This window comes from Ursus americanus, chromosome 17, assembly GCF_024610735.1.
Source record: "Ursus americanus isolate L20-20 chromosome 17, mUrsAme1.1.p, whole genome shotgun sequence".
NCBI classification, from domain to species: domain Eukaryota; kingdom Metazoa; phylum Chordata; class Mammalia; order Carnivora; family Ursidae; genus Ursus; species Ursus americanus.
In genome coordinates this window covers 40,376,023-40,396,976 of record NC_142143.1, presented here as the reverse complement: position 1 = coordinate 40,396,976, position 20,954 = coordinate 40,376,023, and the positions used below count along the sequence as shown (strand labels likewise).

The 20,954-nt window shown below is 42.3% G+C and overlaps 1 long non-coding RNA gene across 5 annotated transcripts in view; it reads right to left on the bottom strand.

The window, feature by feature from the left end:
* The window catches only part of LOC123801208 (uncharacterized), an 89,119-nt gene that overhangs the window by 52,520 nt on the left and 15,645 nt on the right, over positions 1 to 20,954 (bottom strand). The gene's annotated exons all lie outside the window — the stretch shown is intronic.

The window sequence follows — 20,954 nt, the reverse complement described above, 5'->3', positions numbered from 1 at the left end:
GGCAACGTAAGTAATAAGGGAAAATATTTGCAAGCCATTTTTCTGACAAGAGGTTAATTTCCAAAATGTAGGACAAAGAACCCGTACAACTCAGTAACAAACAATCCAGTTTAAAAATGGGTGGAGGAACTGAATGGGCATTTTTCCAAAGAAGATATCCAATTGGCCAACAGGTACATGAAAAGGTGCTCAGCCCCACGATTCGTCAGGGAAATGCAAATCAAAACCACAATGAGATCTCACCTCAGATCTGTTGGAATGTTACTACCAAGAAGACAAGAAATAGGGATGCCTGGGTGGCTCAGTCAGTTAAGCGTCTGCCTTCAGCTCAGGTCATGATCCCAGGGACCTGGGATCAAGTTCTGCATCAGGCTCCTTGCTCAGCGGGGAGCCTGCTTCTCCCTCTTCCTGCTGCTCCCCCTGTTTGTGCTCTCTTTCTCTCTCTCTAACAAATAAATAAAATATTTTTTAAAAAACGCAGGAAATAATAAAGATATGGAGAAAAGCAAACTCTTGAGCACTGTTGGTGTGAATATAAATTGGTTCAGCCACTGCGGAAAACAATACGGAGGTTCCTCAAAAAATTAAAAATAGAACTACCATATGATCCAGCAATCTCATTTCTAAGTATATATCCAAGGAAATGAAAACAGGATATCACACTCCCATGTTTATTGCAGCATTATTTGCAATAGCCAAGATATGGAAACAACCTAAGAGTCTGTCAATATATGAATGAATAAAGAAGATGTGGTATAAATGCGTACAATAAAATATTATTAAACTACAAGAAAGAAGGAAATCCTGCCATTTTCAATGACATGGATGAAACTTGAGGGCATTATGCGAAGTCAGATACGTCAGAGAAAGAAAGACAAATACTGTATGACATCACTTATATGTGGAATCTAAAAAAAGCAGAACTCATAGAAACAGAGTAGAATGGTGGTTATCAGAAGCTGGGGGGTGGGGTAAGTGGGGAGATGTTGTTTACGGGTATACAAACTGGCACCTAGTTTTTTAATAAGTTCTGGAGATCTAATGCATAGCATTGAGATTATAGTCAACAATACTACATTATACTTCTTCAAAGTTGCTAAGAAACTAGATCTTAAACATCTCGATCATAATGCACTATGTTAATTATGTGACCATGGAGGTGTTATCTAAGCTACAGTGGTAATCATATTACAATATATAAATACAGCAAATCAGTGGGTTGTACACCTTAATCTTAATGTTATATGTCAACTATATCTCAGTGGGAAGAAGGGAGGGAGGGAGGGAGGCAGGGAGGAAGGAAGGACGGAAAGGAAAGGAAAGGAAAGGAAAGGAAAGGAAAGGAAAGGAAAGGAAAGGAAAGGAAAGGAAAGGAAAGGAAAAGAAAGAAAGAAAAGAGGGAGGGAGGGAGGGAGGGAGGGAGGGAGGGAGGAAGAAAAGAAAGAAAAGCAAGCAAGCAAGCAAGTTCCTCTGTTCCACTTTGCTGAAGGACAGGAGGGCACCTGTTTTACTTTCCCTCGATTGCCCTTGCCAAATTGCTTGGCAAAGGATGTGGGAGAGCAGAAGAGCACTGCCACTCAAGAGCACCAGGAGACAGGCTTCCTGCAGTCGCAGGTGGAGAGCCTAGATCAGGGCAGGCACCACAGCTGCAAACTGCACCCAAGGCTCTTTCCCAGAGTGACCACGTGCCAGGCCACCAGCCCTGGCCCTGCTGGGCTGCTGAAACACATCGATGCACGGGTAGAAAAACACCCTCAAAGGAACAGTGTCAGGCGTGGAGGCAAGGCTGGATCGTGTGTCTGCATACTCACTGTCTCCTGCATCCCACATTTCATCCTTGATGTCTATACTGCATAAAAACTGGATAAGCCCTTGAACCTAAAATTCAAGGGTACAGACTTGCCTAGTCCTCATTGTTTTATTCTGTATCTCTTTGGGGTAGACAAACTGTTCATGCTTTGTATTTGGACCACTGAGAAAATATTTTCTCAAATCCCTTTTGGGATATTTATTATTTCAAGAGTCAGGATCAAACTATTAAGATTGATGCCCTTAAAGTGAACACAATTCTTTGCCATCCCTCGAGTATAGGCTTGAGAACAAAGAAAGAGAATTGTCAGCTTAAATATGTCCTGTTCAAACTCCCCTAGGAATTTTGTGTTCAGTTCGATACATTTGAAGAAGAATTTTAAATTATTATTATTTTTCTTATGTCTCTACCTTTTCCAAATAGGATTTACATAATTAGACAAGTTGAAACATATTTAAAAGCTGGTAAACAGAATAGTGAATTCACCTCAAACCATGTCATATGAAAAAGGAATAAAAATTTGCTGTCTTTGTCCTGGGTGGAATACCCCATAAATTTGTCTTACAGAAGTAAAACCAATAGCACATGCAGATATATCTATTGGATATTTTTTGAAGTACTTTTTTTCTGTAAAAAGCTTTACTACATCTATACATTTCCATAATCAATACATGGTTTTATTTTATATGATTAATATTTTATGTAATAGGTAATTTTATTCTGCATTTTTTTCCACTCAAGATTGTATTTAAGATTTTTTTTATTTTAATGTTTTTTTTATTGTATTATGTTAGTCACCATACAGTACTGTATTAAGATTTAAACATGTTATTACATCTGGTCCATTCCTTTTGACCATGATATTCCATTATATGACTATATCACAACTTATTGATTCCTACATGATGAAGCATTACCTTTAACAGGAAATAACTGGAAATAAAAGGCAAAGCTGCAAACAGAGAAATTGTTGAATAAATAATGGCATATCTATATCATAGAATATATGCAACTCTTTTAAAGAATGAGAGAAAGGCATTAACTTTGAAAGATGTCCATGATAAATTATTAAGCATATAGAATAACCTCATTTTTGTAAAGAAAAAAAAAAAGACAAAAGACAAAAAACTTAAAAAACTGTTTCTCTTTACTATACATGCATATGTGAGCTTGCATAAACATGGAAAAACATTCCCAAAAAACCCAATGAAAAGATACCTATAAACAAAATGTTAATACTGATTTACATGGCAGTGGAACTGGATGGAGGAGGAAACTGTACTTTTTTATTTTATATGCTTCTGTATTGTTTGATTTTGTGTGTTATTTTTGATATTGAAACAACGGTAATAAAGCATTAAATAAAAAGAGGAAATTGTTAGCCCTTAATTTTTGCTTCAGACTCTTCATTCTAGATGATCAGTGTTAAAATACCATGTCCCAAACAATCCCTCCCTTCCCACCTCCCTCAAAAATGCCCCTCAAAGTCTCAGTGTCTATACTAATTCCTCATTTTTGTGCCAGATAGTAAACTAATTCACACTGAAGTGTGAATGATTGATGTCATCCTAACTGTCACTCTTCCCAGGGATATCTGAATTTTTTAAAGGGCTGTGGTTGGGCTGTAAGTGTAACTCCATTCATCTGAATGGTTTTCTAATTTCAGACAAGAGTAGGATGACTGGGGGAGTGGGTTTAGGGAAAGAAGTCCTTCTGGTAGCCCTCACTCTTGGACGCATCACAGACGAGTTGGTCCAACTACATGTGCCCAGGTCCGGTCATGCCCCTTACAGTGACAATTTCAGAAAGCTCCTTTTCATTTCATATTGAAAACCTAAAAATGGTTTCCACAGTTGAATCATCCTGTCAAAATTGAATCATCTTGTGGAAACTGAATCATCCAAACAGACTCTAAGAGGACATACTTCATTTTCTGGATAGCAAAGATAAGGAGAAGATTTTATCTCTGTTCTCTTCTTCCTTGCTACACATAAAGTTCCTGAATCTACAGGGAAATCAGTGATCAGCTGATGTCTTTCCACGTGGCCTGGCCACCTGGATGTATCCTGCAAGGATGGAACTGCTTGGACCAGTCTCAACAACCTGAGGCAAACTATCAGTAATGTGGGCAATGTCTCCTGTGCTGTCATTTCTCGCATCTTGGATCCCCAGAGGCCCCAGAGTCCCAGGTCCTGCTTCTGACGGGAACGGTGACAGACAGACCTATGTAGAAGCACGCGCCTAACACCTAAGAACTGCTCCTGGAAATGTTCCTGTGGACAAGGTAATGCTTTTAATGGTCTAATCTGGGAACTTTTAGTTGTGACAAAAATGGGCAGAATGATTCAGTGTACATTTCAGGATCCCACTAAATGCTGGGGGGTGGGGAGAGTTCAGGCACAAAGTTCTCTGATGCCATCCCATCCCACTAGGGGCTCTTCCTTGAGCTCCAGAAGACACCCAGCGGGGGCGCCTGAGTTGCACAGCGGTTAAGCGTCTGCCTTCGGCTCAGGGCGTGATCCCGGTGTTATGGGATGGAGCCCCACATCAGGCTCCTCTGCTGTGAGCCTGCTTCTTTCTCTCCAACTCCCCCTGCTTGTGTTCCCTCTCGCTGGCTGTCTCTATCTTTGTCGAATAAATAAATAAAATCTTTAAAAAAAAAAAAAAAAGAAGAAGAAGACACCGAGTGAGCTAGAGAAAGAGCCAGTGGTTTGTTCTTACTGACCTTGAGCTCATTGTTGCCTTTAACTAGCTCTCTTCTTTGCATAGGTCCCCCCCAAACATAAAACCACTTAGCCAAAGGGGAGAAGCGAAAAGAGGGGAGGTAATCACAGTTCTCAACTGGAGCAGCTTCTGCCTCCCAGAGAACATGGAACAATGTCTGGAGATACTAGAGATTGTCACAGCTGGAGGCAGGAAACGGGTGTGTGCTCCTGGCATCTTGTGAATAGAGGCCAGAGATGCTGCTAAACGTTCTATGATGCACAGGAGAGCTCCCCACAAAGAACGACCCAGGCCCAAATGTCAGCAGTGATGAGATTGAGAAGCTCTGCTTTTGGATTTTGGATTTATCGCTAAGGTGTAACTCTTGATGAAGTCTACGGGGGCTCTAGAGATTTTCAAGTACTCCTTTGCTTTCCATTTCAGAAACCAAATTGGCCTGAGTGCCTCTTAAGTTCTATGACATGAAATTAGCATTAGATTAAAATCTTTGCAAACATTAGATATATCAGCTTTAGAGAATATGAATTAGGGTGCCTGGGTGGCTCAGTCGGCAAAGCATCTGCCCTCGGCCCAGGTCATGATCCCAGGGTGCTGGGATCGAGCAGGGAGCCTGCTTCTCCCTCTACCTCTGCTGCTCCCCCTGCTTGTGCTCGTTTACTCTCTGTCAAATAAATAAATAAGATCCTAAAAAAATTTTTTTAAAGAATATAAATTAGACATTTCTGAATCTTAATAAAAACATACAATTTGATCTTATTGCAGTGTTGGGCTAAACAAAGTAGAACAGTGTCAAAATTGCTTAAAGAGTGTATTTTTTCTCTCCAAGGAGTAATCTGTGGACCACCTGACTTAGAATCACTTAGACTATTTATTAAAAATGCTGATTCTTGTGCCTCTCTTCTCCTGTCTATCTACTGCAAGAGAATCTCTGAGAATTACACATTGTCTCCCCTTCACCCTGTCAGCCCTTACCACACAGCAATGAGCAAATACTTGCATACACCCAGAACACTGTCTGACATCCTCAAATGTCAGTGATTGATATTAGTTATCATGATCATTTTGGCGACATAATAAAAAATAAATACATGGTCTATGTCCCTGATTCCTGTCACAGAGCTCCTAAAATAATAATAATAATAATAATAATAATAATAATAATAATAATTATATTATTATTTTGAGAGAGAGAGAGAGAGAGACTGTCAGTACAGAGGGCAGAGGGAGAGGACGAGAGAGAATCTCAAGCAGGCTCCATGCTCAGTGCAAAGCCTGACACAGGTCTGATGTCACGACCTGAGATCATAACCCAAGCCAAAATCAAGAGTCAGACAGTCAACTGACTGAGACATCCAGCTGTCCCCAGAGCTTCTAAAATTCCTAAAATTTGCTCTTTTTTATGCTAATAAGGTGACTCATGGAGGGGCCCTAGATCGCTTTAGCAAAGGGGCTGGTTGCCATGAAAACCAGCTGTGTGATTAAAAGGTTAGAACTTTTAGCCCCACCTCCACCTCTACCTCCAGGGAGGGGAAAAGGGCTAGAGACTGAGATCAATCACCAAAGTCTATTGATTTAATCAATCATGCCTACATAATGAAACCACCATAAAAACCCAAAATGAGAGCTTCCTGGTTGGTGACCACATCAAGGAGATGGGAGGGCGGAATGCCAGGAAAGGGCATCACTGCCGTCCCCATACTTGCCCTCTGTATCTCTTCCATTTAGCTGTTCCTGAGTTATGTCCTTTATAACAAACAATAGTAAACAAATCACTTCCCTGAGCTCTATAAGACATTCTTGTGAATTCTTGAATCTGAGAGGGGATTGTGGGAACCCCTGAATTGGTAGTCAGCCAGGCAGAAGTGTGGGTAGGCTGGGGACCATATTTGCAGTCGGAGTCTGAAGTGGGGGCAGTCTTGTGGGACTGAACCCTTAACCTGTGGGGTCTATGCTAACTCTGGGTACTTAGCATCAGAATTTAATTAGATTGTTGGACACCCAATTGGTGTCAGAGAATTAGAGATTTGCTTGGTGTTGGAATGATGTATTTGGTGTTAGGAAAAAACTACACAATGATCTTACCTTAAAGTAACAAAGAAACCATAGAGAGAGAAAGAGAGTAAATCAGATACCAAGATGGTAAGAGCATCTTAAAATCTTAATACCTTAACCTTTTTAATGATATCTTCAATAAGTTACAATATTCTAGAAATTTTCTGCTAATTTCTGATTCCATATTTATACGGTGTTTAGAAAAATCAATTGTAAAGTACATATTTCTGTACTACCATATTCAAAGCAAGATATTTAAAAAATTTCCACCTCCCCTAAAATGTTCCAAGACATCATGCGTAAGGCGGTTAGTAATAATACTCAGAATAGTGCATCTGCAGAAATAAATGAGTGATACATTTGTAGATGTTGCTATCCATACATTATCTGTGGGAGGACACGGGGAGTTGCTGTAGTTTCCACTTCACACATCATTCCGCTTCTTCTTTTTCTTTCTTTTTTTTTTTTTAAGAGAGAGAGAGTACAAGTGGGCGTGGGGGGAGGGGCAGAGGGAAAGAGAGAATCTGAAGCAGACTGTGAGCGGAGCGCAGAGCCCCACATGGGGCTCGATCCTACCCACGACCCTGAGGTCATGACCGGAGCTGAAACTAAGAGTCGCTTAACCGACTGAACCACCCAGGTGCTCCCATCATTCTACTTTGTAATGGCAAAATGATAACATGTGAACAGCAAGAGAGAAAACTGAAGACTCTTTCATTCAAGAGAGATAACTTTGGTGTTGCCATTTGCCTCCAGGGACAAGTCTGAGTGGAGAGCTGTCTGTTCACCATCCGTCAGAAGACTGCTGCACTCAGCTATTTACTCCCTGTCCCCTGTGGATGGGGGCTTCTAGAATTTCCTTCTTACTGCCTTGACTTTCTCTGGATCCCATTGTCTCAGACTGAGATTACTGGTTCCTATGAGTGCAGACCACTGAGTATAAACAAATGCTTACTCTCTGTTTTTGTTTTTGTTTTTTTGTCTTTACCTATTTATTCTGAGGAGCCAGCTTCCCCACACTCTATCCTAGTCATGCTGAAGGCCACTCAATTTCCCAACCCAAAGCCTCCCACTCTCCTGGAAGACAGAGGCAGGAGAGAGATTAGAGGTTGGACTACAAAATCAGGAATAAACACTGGCTTGTTTTCTTCCCTTTCACATGTCAAATGGTAAGTACCATTTGGCCAACTCACTTCACAGCATATGATAAGGACACTGCCTGCAGAGACCATCTCCCTTTCTCTGACTCCCTTCTGTTCTCGTTAACCCTCCAAACATTTGAGGTTTTGGTCATTAGTAAATGAAGAGGCGATTTAAACTGCTTCCTGAGAGGCCCTGAGGCTGAGGGGAAAGCATGGTAGGTGTTAGTAATCCCTCAAATTTAAGTACTCTTTAAATGTACACATACATTTCATTTAAAAAAGTAACTAGAACTCTCTAAGGCAGCTCTGTCCAATAAAAGTATAGTACAAGCCACATATATAATGTTAAAGTTTCTAGTTACCACATTAAGTAAAAACAAACCAGTGAAGTTAATTGTAATACCCATTGCCATACTACAGCCCCTTCTATTTAATCCAGCTTAAAATCCCACATAAATTTCAAAATGGGTATGAAGGACATAAGAGCAAACCCTAGGACAAGTAGTCAGTGACACTGGGATAGATAACTGATGGTGTGCTATAGGAAGTAACTCAGCCGAGCTTTGAAGTCATAGCGAGATCCTTCCAGGCAGCTCTCAACAAGCTCCGTGGCTGTTCTCCTGACACCTAAATCAGAGAGTTCTGTAACAGAACCGATGGCCATTTGTGGCCTGGATTTCTACAGAGCTGTCATTGCATAGATCGATCCTATAGTAAAGAAAAAGAGCAACATCCAGAGCTCGAGGAAAATAGTGGTGAAACGTCTGGGTGACCCCTAAGAAAAATCTGGCAGCTAGATATTTTCAAGAGTGAAATTAAATCCAAATTCCAAACTAACAAAAACGCACACAGCAGATGTGATAGTGACGGGTAGGCACTCTGAGCCAGTAAAGGTCAGAACTGGTTTTGCACCCCCCCCCCAATGAGTTTTGTCCCTGCCCTTACAAAAAGCCTTCTGTTTTTCAGAGCTTTGGGGATTTTGTATTTGCAGAGAAAGGATTGCGGACCTGTGTCTGCCTCCTGCTGAAATGTCACACATTTTGAAACGTACTTGTCCTTATTTGACTAAGCAATAAGACATAGTGTTCTCTGGAAAGAGAACTCTCCCTGCCACCCACTTTTATTACACATGGGACATTAGTAAGGCAATGGTGAGCTCATCCTCCTGACTTGGCTTCCTTGCCTGCCTTCCAGATCAGTGGCAGTCAGAGCCTCCAGACCCATCAGGCAGCCTGACTGATACACTGGTCTTGGCTCTCACAGCTCTTTGCTGGCCCAGAATTTTTTAAGTCCTGGACAAGCTGGCACCCAAAAGGAATCCCTTCTTCTGCTAATACCAAATCCGATAAAAACTTCCCTCACTCTCTGAGGACCTCTACTCCTCAGATGCTCCACTTGGCAGTGAAAATGCTTTCTTGGCCCACAAAATTTATACCACCTGTTAGGAATATAGGGCAATGGAGAGATTGATGCCAAGGAACCCTGTGCACCTGAATTCTGTTCTAGAGTGAAATGCATGGACAGAAAATGACACTGGCAATGAAGCATGTTATATTTAGCTGGGCTCTGGCCCAAGCCCAAGCACATACCCTTGAGACCTAGAGTAGACCGCGTGCAACTTGGTTTATGTATTTTACCCAGACTAGCCTGAGTTCTTAGGCCTTTTGTCTTAGGGTTTGGCCCTATCAAGGAAAAGGCATCTAGAGTCTACAGTATGGCCACAATCTTCCCTATTGGGAGTGAAATGTGGGGGTGTGGGGGGAGTGGGAGGAGCTGTGATATCTCCTAGGCAACAGCATCCCTGATTTTTAGTCTTTGACCTGCTGTTCTATAGACTTAATTTCTAGGCTCATCTTGACTAGCCCTTTGAGATGAAAAGTACCCACGCAGTCAGTGTCAGCAGAATGTTTTCCCCAAAACAGACTAATTTAAACACTTCCGATAACATTGTACTCTCCAGAAACCTGTCACAGGGACTCTTCTTGCCCTTGAACCTGTTGTTGAGGAAAGAGCAAAGATACCAGGGAGGGTGGAACTCTGAGCTTCTCATGGCCAACACGGTGGATGTTTAACAAAGTGACGGTTGAATAAACAAAAATGAAGCAAGACTTCTTATACTGGCAACCATCCCTTACTTCAGAATGTAGCATAGAGGGTGCTGCTCAAACCATTTGCTTACTTACCACCCTGGAGAATAAATAAACTCTTCAGGCTTGGGCTAATGGCCAACTAAGGCTTTACAGATATAAATGCAGAATTTGGAAACAAGGAATCCAAATAAAGCCCAATTTCCCCTTCACTTGTATTTCTTTCTCCACTTTGGGAAGTAAATCAAAGCCATCGAAGGCGTTGGCACTGCCAAATGTGTATCAACCTCAACACACACTCTGTATGGAGGTCAGAAAGAACAACCCCACAAAACACGTATTCTCATTCTACCCTCTGAATTAAAATCTTGGCCTAATGTACTTGTCTGCTTACGTTGTTTTCAGAAGAGTCTAGACCTGAAATCTAATTATACTGCATAATTAGAACACTAATACTAATGTGATTCCATCAAGGTCTGTCTTCCTTTTTAGGCTATATCCTTATGGCCTAGATTTGTCTTCATTCATAGTACTTAAGCCATCCTGATGAAATGCTCTGAATTAGTCCAGGAGAAATTCATTCTGATATGTGGTCTGATATGTGGTCTGTGTTCAGATCCATTTAAGTCTCACTGGAAACTCATTGGTAATGTGAGAGTTATTTGTTGATTGAAATACTATCACTGATAAGCCACTGTAATTATTTACCAGTACTTTTATTGATCAATACTATTACTGATTAGTGAAATACTATCACTGATACTCTTTTGTCAATTGTGTCATGACAGAAGTCTGAAATACCACCCTCTATATAATTAATAAAAAATCTGGGGTGCCTGGGTAGTTCCATTGGTTAAGCGTCTGACTCTTGATTCCTGCTCAGGTCATGATCTCAGGGTTGTGAGATCAAACCCCACATCAGGCTCGGCACTCAGTGGGGAGTCTTCTTGGGATTCTCTCACTCCCTCTGCCCCTCCCTCCACTCACTGTCTCCTTCTCAGATAAATAAATAAATAAATGTTTAAAAAAATACAATTTGGGTATTTATGCAAATAAAATCTTCCTACCTTCCATGAATCACAACTCCAAAAGAGAAATGCTTTTATTTCAGCATTTTGCCCAGATGTAAAAAAAAAAAAAAAAATCCAGAATTTGTTCAGGCTTAATTTGATATTATTAATACCCTTTCACAGATGAGGAAACTGTACAGATAAGGCACAAAGTGTACCCATTGTACACATGAGGCACAAAGAGGTACCATAATGCTCAAGGTCACATAAATTTAAAAAAATTAGCATTTGAACTTGGAGAATTTGCCAACAGAAACTATGTTCTTAATCATTTTGTAAAACTACCTCTCACTATTACCCTCCCTTACGAAGGTCCTAAAGCCTTCTATGATCTGACCCCAAATACTTCTCGAGTTTCACTTATTGCCATGCTCACTCCATTCCAGGCACACTGGCTTCCTTGCTATTCCTTGGATATTTCTAATACATACCCACCTCAGGCCCCCAAACTACTGTTCTCTCTACTTGCAAACCTCTACCCCTAAGTATCCTCATGACTCTCCTCACTTCTTTTGGTGTCTATTCAAATGTCACCTTAACAAAGCAGCCTTCCTGACCTCTCTATCCATAAATGAATTCCTTTGTTCCCTGCCTCTTCACTCTCTATTATTTTAACATGCATTATTTCTCTTCATGGCACTTATTAATATTACAGTTACCAATTTATTTATTTATTGTCTATCTTCTCCAACCAGAAGGTAAGCTCCATAAGGCCGAGAATTTGACTGTTGTGTTACGGCTGTGCTACTGGCTCCTAGAACAGGTCTGGCACATACTAAGCCCTCAATAAATATTGACTGGGTGGAAGAAGGAAGGAACGATTGGTAGAATGGAGTGAGCAAGAAGATTAAGCAATTCGTTGAAATTATGATACTGGTTGTGCAGTCAGTAAGGATTTCTAACCCCAATCACACCAACACGTGACGTCCATAATTTTCTCATGTGTAACTGGAAAGATTTCCTTATGTCATTTCCTGAAGCGGATAAGGAATGTAGCTCTAACTTTTAAAGTGCCTAAGGATCAGGATAATATAAATTGTTCTTTAATCACTATTATATTCACAAACCCACATTTATGAAGCTCTTAACAGGGTCCAAGGACTGAGTTAAGCACTTTACATGGTTTATCTCATTTTATGGCCAGAACATGGCTTTTGATTTTTCAATAGGGAGAAAGAATGCACGGTGTTTACATATATGAGCCCTGGGGTCAGCCTGCCCAGATTAAAATCTCAAATCTACCAAATGACTCGCTTTGTGGCTTTGTTTATTATCTGCAAAGAGGACATGATGTGATATTAACCATGCATAACTAATAGAGTTGTTTTGAGGCTTACATGGGATCATGCCGGTGAAGCACTTGACACAGAGTTGAACATGGGCATATAGCAAACATTCCAACATCTTAGCTATTATTACCCCCATCTTCCAGATCAGAAAACCAAGGCTGAAAGAGATTAAGTAACTTGCCCAAGGTCACAAACAACTAAAAAGTAGCACTGGGATTTAAACCTGGAACTGCTGAACACCAAAGATTTTTTTGGCAGACCATCTTTTCCGCCTTTCTTAGTCTGGCTTTGTGTCCAAAGGGCTTCCAGAGAAGTAAATATAGTATAGGAAACTGTAACAACTTGGCTAGTATTCTCTTTTAAGATATTAAAGGTAAATGTTTGAGAACTTACACAAGGCATTATTACATATTTGTAAATAGAACTAGTCTGAACAGTGGTGGACTTGAGAGTCATGGATATTTACGTGTCTGTCTAGAAAAAGTTGATCACATTTGATTATCTAAATGTGAAAAAAAATAATGCTTCTAGAAGAAAATTTAGGAGACTACCTTTACAATTGGGTTAGGCAATAATTTCCTTTTTTTTCTTTTTTTCTTTTATTATTATTTTTTAAAGATTTAACCATTTATTTGAGAGAGAGAGAGATCATGCAAGAGCAGAGGGAGGGGCACAGGGAGATAATCCCAAACAGACTTCCTGTCCCGTGGGGCCCAATCCCACGAATGTTTAACTGACTCAGATGTTCAACTGACTGAACCACCCAGGCCCCCCATCTTTTTTCTTTTTAAAGATTTTTTATTTATTTATTTTAGAGAGAGAGAGAGAGCATGTGCGTGTGAATAAGCAGTGGGAGTGGCAGGGGGAGAGGGAAAGAATCTCAAGCACACTGCTCACTGAGCATGGAGCCTGATGTGGGGCTCGATCTCATGACCTGAAATCACAACCTGAGCCAAAACCAAGAATCGGATACTTAACCGATTGAGTCACCCAGGTACCCCAGGCAATGATTTCTTAAGACATAAAGAACACTAGCTATAAATGATAAATTGGACTATGTAAAATTAGGAATGTCTTTTCACCAAAAGACACCATTAAGGGAATGAAAAATAAAGCCATAGAGTAGGAGAAGGTATTTGCAATACTATAACCACACAGAATTCTTATCCGGAATATATAAAGAATCCTATAAACCAATAAGAAAAAGCCAAGTGACCTAAGAGAAGAGTAAGCAAAAGACATAGACAGGTACCTCATAAAAGAGATCATCAAAATGGCCAATAACCATATGTCTCTTTGTTTTGAAATCTACCAAGCCTCTGGCCTTCTAAATTAATGCCCAAGGGTCAGAAAATCCAGAAAAGTCAAGTGCTGTGCCGATGCTCTTAGAGGATCAAGCGTTCCTAAGACAGAATCCGTGCCTATGAGGGTCATCTCATTAAAATACACAGTACAATAAAGCACAAGGTATATGTGTGCAGATAAGGTTTAAAGCTCACGGTAGTAACAGCTTAATCCTGAGTAAAAGGAACAAGCAGGTTTCAGAGGAGGTGACACTGAGCTGTGTCCTGATGGATGGTGAAATGCGTGAGTTGATAATGAGCACCTCCCCACTTGAAGGGGCCTTGCGGGGTGGGGTGGGGGTGCTGGGAAGGCAGGGAGGATAAGAGGACTAAGTCTGCACATTTCTCTGACAGTGGAACCTTTTCAAGGACCGTTAAGACATGGGACTCAACACATTAGGGGTCACTGTGCAAGGACTCGAAAAGAGAAGTGATCCAAAAGCAGTTCCTCTTAGATGAACTCACTCCATCTACCAGTGGAATAGACCTGGCTTCTGTTCTTCCTTACTCTCTGCATCCTTCCTCTCAATTTTTAGCCAGGCGTCTGCTTGCAGGCCACTGAAATAGATTCCTCTTGGTCGTTCCACGTTTTTTTCAGCAGTCAGTTTTGATCTGACATCATTACAACCAGTTTGGGTTTTGTTTCTGCATCTTGAGTGAAGCCAGTAGTCTCTGGAAGCTTTGGGACAGGGAGAATATGCGCTATGTTAGCTAACTTGCCCTGGGTGTGAGACACAAAGTGCCGCTCCTTTAAAAGGTTTCCAGTGTTCGGCTTCACAGAAATAATGAAAATACTGTCAGCTGGTCGGCGAGAATCTCAAAGCAGCCCTTTTGTCTCTGGGTTGGGGCGGTCAGGTCAGCCTCCTTTGCTGTTTGTCTTTTCAGTTTAAGGCACAATAGCCTTACTGTTCTCCAGAAAACAGGGAAATGCTCCTGCAGCCATTTGGTAAAGGGATTTTGGGGGAGAAAGAAAGAAGAAAGAAAAGGAAGGAAGGAAGGAAGGAAGGAAGGAAGGAAGGAAGGAAGGAAGGAAGGAAGGAAGGAAGGAAGGAAGGAAGGAAGGAAGGAAGAAAGGAGAAATAATTACATGACTTTCCAGCAAAAATAACTCATTTCTAAGTGAGTTTTCAATGGGATCTCTGGGACAGCCTCTTGAACGCAGAACGAGCACAGGTGCGTGAGGCTCGCTGACATGTTTTGCTCCAATCCATTTGGGTTGTTAGGATTTGGGTCCACTATTTTTTTTTTTGGTGTTTCCTTCTTTTTGTGGAGTCATAATAAATTATCTGTAAATAGCAACTCCCTTCCCTAAATCTTCCTTATGGTTTTAGGTAGGAAGGGTTGCAAGCAGGGGAGAACAATGAGACTTTAGTAAAGATTTTAATTGGATTCCTGAGGGAAAAGGGAAACTGAAAAAGATTTTAAAAGTGGCTTAAGTTCTTCAACAAACTTCCAAAGCAGATTAGAAACCACCACAGGGGAAACATTAGTGGATGGCTACAATATTAAGAGTGGGGTGAATGGCAAGTCAGCCTTAATATCCATCGCCAGCCTATTTTTGTTTCATTTTTTAAAGATTTTATTTATTTATCTGTCAGAAAGAGAGAGAGAGAGAGCGAGCATGAGCAGGGATAGCGGCAGGCAGAGGGAGAAGCAGGCTCCCAGCGGAGCAGGGAGCCCAATGCGGGACTTGATCCCAGGACCCTGGGATCATGACCAGAGCCGAAAGCAGACGCTTAACTGACTGAGCTACCCAGGCGTCCCACCAGCCTATTCTTTAGATATGCAGTTTTTGAACTGTGTTCCACGGAGCCCTAAGGTGTTCCTAGGGCTCCAGGGAGACAGAGGTGTCTCAGGAGTAGGGATACCGAACTTGGGCCTCAGTTAGATTCTGAATCCTCATGTCCCACTTCATCCACAACACCTGAGCTTGTATCTGTTTTACACACTGGTGTTCCATGGAAGATTTGTTTGAAAAAATATTTGGAGTTTGGCAATCATTATTATGGCCATTTCCCTGCACATCTTCTAAGAATCTCTCAAAGGAACCCCAGCTCTTTAATCTGGTACCCTTTAAAACTGCAAGAACCACCCTCAGACATGGGCAAGCAGACCAGCTGTCTAAGGCCCTGTGACAAAGGGGGCTGTATGTGTTAGAGTGCCTTTCTCAAAGCTTTCTGAGTCTCCTTCCAGTGCCTGGGACTGGCACTGCGAGGCCACATGGTTCCCGGCCCCTATGTCTCCTCTTCAGAGAACTCTCTGAAACTACCTGGTGTGTGGGATTGGCAATTCTCTCAAAGAACTTTGGAGCTGGCCGCTGTGGGACTGTTCTGGGGTCACATGGTTGGGCCCCAGGTCCAGGCATGTAGTTTAACAGGCAGAGTGTTCTTATTGGCCAGTGCAGTATTTCTTTCACAGGATCATTCAGGACTGCATTGCCAGAAGAGTGCAGACACTCACAACAGACATAAGAATTCAGGGCTTTCGGTTACTGACAGTCCACTGCCTTCCTTGGACTTGAACTGTCTGTGTGAGCTTGTGCTTTGGCCCCCGAGTGTCTCTGCTCCAACTGCAGTCCACTCCTGGTCCCAGCACCCCAGGTTATTGGCAGTGGTAGCAGGAATCCATTACCTCCAATCTCTCGCTTCCCAGGACCTGAGATCATGACCTGAGCCGAAGGCAGACGCTTAATTGACTAAGCCACCTAGGTGCCCCTCCTAGGTTGTTCTAAAGGCCTGCCCGACAAAGGATGGGCATTGCTTGTCTAGTGGGACCATGCTCTTCCCAGCAGGCCCACAGGCTCCTGCCCTATCATCTTTGCAGGTGGTGGTGTGGAAGGCACCAGTGGGATCCACACTAAAAGAGACAACATTCTAGGAATGTAGGGATTACAGCCTAAAGAGTTCAAGAGAAGTCATGCCTGGAATATGTGCTATTTTATATTTAAGGTATAAAATTCTGATCAATAAATATCACATGAGCAGAAAACAAATTAGTGCTCACATTTTCCTGCATACCTTGGAAAGACTTGCATTTGTGGTCATTGTCAATGATACACCATAACAAACCCCAAGAGAAGCACTGGAAGCGGTACTCAAGAGGCAGCACAACAGACGATGCCACCTTGTGAGTGATGATGTGACCAGCACGAAATAACGGATGTTAGCGAGCTACAGGAACAAGAAGATCTGTATTACTTTATTTCTATACCAGTAGCTCACAAAGAGCCCTGGCACTGTGACTAATAACTGCCCTGCTACCTTTTTCTTGCAGTGGGAGATCTAAATTAGCCAGAAACCACGTATTCAACAAAAAAGAGCAGGAAGAGATAGTTCCTGGACCTGAACAGGGAGAGACAGGGCCCTGGATCCTACAAGGAATCTTTTCATGCACTGATTGGATAGAAAACAATTAGGAGAATCTCTACTCCACCCATTTCTTAAACCATCAGTTAATCTTCTTTTATGGGCTCATAAACTTTGTAATACACTTTCAATCAACTTTCTTATATAAACGGTGCTCCCCAAAATATTTTGCCCAGGGACTCACAGACTCTAGAGACAGACCTGCTGAGCCCCTCACCATGTCTTGCCTGATAGTTTGTAATAACCTCCCAATTGGTATCTCTGTTTTTTTAAATCTCCACAGTTTCTACTGCATCTTCCAAACTGCCAAAGAGCGCTCTTTCTAAAATTCAAATCCAATCTAGTGTTTCCTGCTTACAATCCTTCCTGTCAGCTGGCCTCTCCTTGTCTCTTTTAGCCTCATCTTCTACAATAAATACACCATTACCTACTCTATGTTCTAACCACACAATTGGTAATGTTCAAAGCCCTCAGTGCTCTTAAATGTTCTACCCTGTTTACCATTACTTGTCTATGTAAAGGATTCCTACATGTCTGGCAAGACTCACTCAGGCTCCCACCACCACCTCATGGAATGCTTCCTTCTATCCCACCTTTCTCAGGCTGAAGGGGGCCAGAGTAGCTGGAGAGAAGTGGGGGAAGGAGGGAGGTTGGAGTTGAGATCGGAAGGTATGGGAGATAGTTGACAGAAGTCCTCAGAGGATTATTCTGAGAGAGAAGTGGGGACATCCAATGTAGCCTATGAATTGCACCTCCTAATATTCACGTCCTTGTGTAGCCCCTTCCACTGTAAATCTAGGTTGGCTCTATGATGCAGTTTGACCAAGGCAGAAGGGACACTGTGCCAGTTCTGGGCCTAAGTCATCAGAAACCATGGCAGCTTCTGACTTGTGCTTTGGAAACCTCTCAGCATCATTTAAGAAGTTCAGCCACCCTGCTGCTGCTGGAGAGACCATGTGAGGGAGACACAGGGCAAGGGAGACACCTGATACTACATGGTGAGAGAAGAAGACCCAGCCATAGTACCCCAGCTCATGGGCTCCAGCTTCCGGTTACCCTTGTCAAAGGGCCAAACATGTGAATGAAGCCTCTTGGATACTGCAGCCCCATCCACAGCTTTGTGAGTGTCCTGCGAGCCATCTACCTACATCCCGGTCAACCTATGGAATTATGAAAAACAATAAAAAGGTCATACCAAGCCACTATGTTAGCTGATAACTGAACCAGGACTCAACAGGTGATAATAGGGCTTGGCATCAAGTATCAGTGAGAAGATGTTGAGCGAGGGATGGGTAGCAAGTCTCATTAGCAAACCCCTCAGTCGGCACCCTGAAGCAGTGCTCAGAGACTGGATTGGCAGGCAGGGGACAATACTAGGTGTCCAGCAAGACTGCACGTACCCACACTTGTTGACCTAGCATACTCCCCCACTCTCCATCATGCTCACCCCATCAATCTCACACTTGATCAAGAGAGATGAGGCATCAAACAAGTGTGACAGTGGGACATCTATCCATACCGGGCCAGGCAGCAAGGCAAGGTGACCATCCAGCTGGCCAGGTGTTGAAGCCAGGAAGCCAATACCTGATCAGATGTTGTAACAGAAATGGCTGAAGGTGATTACCAGTTCATCCTTTATTTTTCTGGACAAGGGCACAGATTTCATCCCAGTTAATCTGGCTTCATTCCATGGCCACAGACTAAACCTTTAACCACAGCCAGCCGTCCAAACTGGATTTCCCCCATTTGTCTTGGAAAAGATAAAACAAGATACCATGCCCGACCCACAGCTTTTCTCAGGGAAATGCTGTGTTGTGAGCGAGACCATCTATAACAGTGGCAGCATCAGAAAAATAACTGGGTTCTAAAATTCATCTGCTTATCTCCTTCCTCTCCACATTTTAGCCTAAATTTGTTCTTCTATTTGAATTACTTATTTCTTAATGGGATCACCAGTCTCCACCCAGTCCCAGGCTTAACTTTAACATCATTTTGAAGTCTCTCTTCTCTCCACCACCTACACCCAATCTATACTTTGATATCACTTCTACAACATCTCTTAGCTTACTTTTTATTCCCATAGTTCCAGTTTATGTATGTATAACGCTTACATGGAAGGTTCCAGGGACTTCTTTAACTAGTCCGGAAGGTTCTACTCTTTTTTTCTCCCTCCAATCCATCTTTCACATCTCTGCAAGAATAATCTTCCTAAAGTATGTTCTGAGCATGTCATTTTCCAACTCACAATCCATCAACAATTTGGTAATTCCTGGAACAGGGCTGCAAACTCAAATACCTACAGGAGATTTAAGTGTAAGATGTGACTGAATGTTTAGGACAACAGGGAGCAAGCAACGTAGGCCTGCTGACAAGTGGAGAGAATGAATCTTGCCCAAGGCATTTACATGCCCTATTTTTAGAACTACTGTTCTGACCAAATGAACCACAAAATTTCACAAAATAAAGGCCAGACTCTTTGGTCTAATATTTAAAGCTCCCCATGACTCGATTCCAACCTACTTTTCTAGACCCAAAGTTTTCAATGTCAGTGTGTGGTTCAGAGATGGTGGTACGTATACGGCACCTGGCCATTGCTCTCCTACCCCTGGTCCATGGTAGGTAACGCCACTGTTCATAGCTCACTTTCCTGGTGGGCTCTATATAGCCTTAGGATCCTTCACAACACAAGAGTCCAGAGAGTCTTTATGAGCTGGGGAGCCTTAGAGTGCCAGTGCAAACCTGTTTGCCATTGTGTGCAACTCATGTCTGATCAATTCCAGCCCGGGCCAAATCCCCTGGGTTTACTGTCCTGTGCTTATCAGGCAGACCAGAGAATTTCAGCATTTTGAAATAAACAGCCTGGTATAGCTGTTTTTCTCTCCCCCACACTCTGTGTTACCTCCCAGACTGCTATGCTCTAGGCTCAACCCCATGTTAGGTGATTTGCCCCACCAGTCACTACAGGTCATGACAGGTAGTTTGTTCCAGAGAGAGGTCTAGAGGAGGACCCCTCTCAGTAAAAGCAGATTTCTTGGAAAGTCTTCCATCCCGGTGCTCCACCAACAGCCTTGCAGTGGCAAATAATCTCAGACCCTACCCCTATTGATATTGTTGTTTTAGAGGAACTTACAACGCAGCTAGTCCACAGTATTCAGTCTGTTTGTAGGTCATTTGTTAATGTTGTGTACATAGATTCAACCTCCCTAGAAGTATCATAATCTTAGTTGAATTTGGCTCAGTGGTGTGTGTGGCTTGTGGGAGATGTTTATGCTATGATGCCCACACCAAACAGCCTAAGATTTCTCTGTTGAAGAGTTTTATTCCATTCTATAACTATTTTTTTTTAAGATTTTACTTATTTGATACAGAGAGAGAGAGTACAAGCAGGGGGAGTGGCAGGCAGAGGGAGAAGGAGAAGCAGTCTTCCTGCTGAGCAGAGAGCTGGATGGGACATGGGGCTCGATCTCAAGACCCTGAGATCATGACCTGAGCTGAAGGAAAACGCTTAACTGACTGAGCCACCCAGATGCTCCTATCGTATAACTATTGTTTCTATGACTTGGGGTCAGCTTCACTTTTTCCCATTTAATTGGGCCCTGCACATTCCAAAAACCCTCAGTTTTCCCCGTTGTTTTGTAAGATGTTTATATGTTCTTCTAAAGCAACTGACTTTATTCTTTGTCCTAAAGGAGAAAGTAAGACAGATGCTAATAATATCACACAGGCTAATTCAAAACCCCAAGGGAGAGGAAATTGGAGAAGAACCATTAAAAAAAAATAATGGAGCCAGTTTATCGTCATTTATGATCCTCCTGAGAGGACCTGCTGTGGTGGACGTCATATCTGCTCTGCGCGGCTATCATGCCCTAACAACGGCTGTGGATATAACAAAATTTGACACGAAAAAGGAGTCCTGCTTCACCTGTTACCCTAAATGCTGCTCTAACTGCCTGTATGGTTTAACGTGCCTCCCATAAAGCCTTCAAATGACTGGGCCACTGGGGCAACCACAGGCAGTGATGCAGCAGGTCTGAAAGTGAACAGGGAAGGTAGTCAACCACACATCACGTCT